The following is a 1,339-nucleotide window of genomic DNA, read 5'->3' on the forward strand; positions in this document are numbered from 1 at the left end:
TCTCTATGTCCTTCTACGTCATTGTTTTCGTTGGCATTGGTTAACAAGTGACTTCATTTGCAATTGGCCTGGTCACAAGAGCTCCTATTTGAATATTAAAAAAAAAAAAAAAAGTTGAAATTAGATATACTTTGAGCTCAGGGTGATCCACAATAACTCCAATGTCTGGCTCTGTAGAAACTTCCACAGTGTTCTCAACACTCACCTGTTGCTGGTCTACCTGAGAATGTCCAGTAGGAGTCATCTGAAGTGTCCAAGAATCTGGAATTACACCCATTTCTTCAGTTTCCTGTTCATCTAGAATACAGTCTCAATGAAGTACCCTGCACCTGCAAAACCATCTCTTTTGACAAATACAGAGACAAAATTGTTCTCGTCTTCACTGAAAAATACTTGGCTTCTCCCTTCTTTCCACCTAAAGTCACTGCCCCATAAAAATTAGAAACTAAGACAAAACAAATAAACAAACAAACACAATCAAACAAAAAGCACTAGCAAAAAGGGTAATAGGGGAGAAAAAAATAGTCATGTTGCCAATTCTGGTTAGGAAACATGTCTTACACTGCAACATTAGGGCATAAGTCTCCTATTCCACATGTTACTTTGGATCCACCCATCTCGAAGTGCAGCTTTTGAACTGCACATTTATGCTGCTCATTACTGGAAAGTGCCTCCTACAATAAAAGAACGTCAGTGATTGCTGCTTTGCAGTTAGGTACCGTTTGAAAAAACAAACTTTAGAATCAAAAAAACAGCACCTCCAGAAACACGTGGCCTTGGCTTGCATAATTAAGAGGAGCAACATCAGCACGGAATAAATTATGACTCAAACTACTACCGCTGATCTGGGGAACAAGCACATGTAAATACGTCCCCTATCCATTCAGAAAGGAAGTACTAAGACCAAAAAACACAATGGCAAGATGAAAGTGCCTACATGGATTAAAGAATTAAGCAAACGGGAACAACTTTGGGAATCAAAGAATTGATTATAGAACTAACTACTTGGTGGTATCATCTTGAGCATTCGTATTCAGTACCAGATTTGCCCTCCACGGTACAAAACAGTGTCTCCACATAGCACTCTTTTGTTCATCTTGGAGATTTGTTTCTTCTCTAAAGTTGGACTTTGCCACATTAGCATGAACGTTGAATTGAAGTTCTCACCTCTTTATTTGGCAAGTTGAAGAGGAACTCTCTGTCAAAGTGTCCTGGTCTCTGTAAAGCAGGATCTATAGAACCTAGTCTGTTGGTGGTTCCGACTACCACATTCTCCCCTCTGTTGTCTATGCCATCCAGAAGTGTCCGAACTGTTAGGACAATGGAACTAATAGAAAAA

At 39.5% G+C, this 1,339-nt stretch overlaps 1 long non-coding RNA gene across 1 annotated transcript; it reads right to left on the minus strand.

The window, feature by feature from the left end:
- Positions 1-24: 24 nt before the first annotated feature.
- LOC118158932 lies at positions 25-1,323 on the minus strand. Its single transcript, XR_004746951.1, has 3 exons — positions 1,168-1,323; positions 206-261; positions 25-84 (listed from the first exon to the last, which is right to left on the minus strand). It is a non-coding gene; the product is annotated as an uncharacterized LOC118158932 (long non-coding RNA).
- Between the last annotated feature and the right edge of the window lie 16 nt (positions 1,324-1,339).

The sequence above is a fragment of the Oxyura jamaicensis genome, unplaced genomic scaffold, assembly GCF_011077185.1.
Source record: "Oxyura jamaicensis isolate SHBP4307 breed ruddy duck unplaced genomic scaffold, BPBGC_Ojam_1.0 oxyUn_random_OJ61576, whole genome shotgun sequence".
NCBI lineage: Eukaryota > Metazoa > Chordata > Aves > Anseriformes > Anatidae > Oxyura > Oxyura jamaicensis.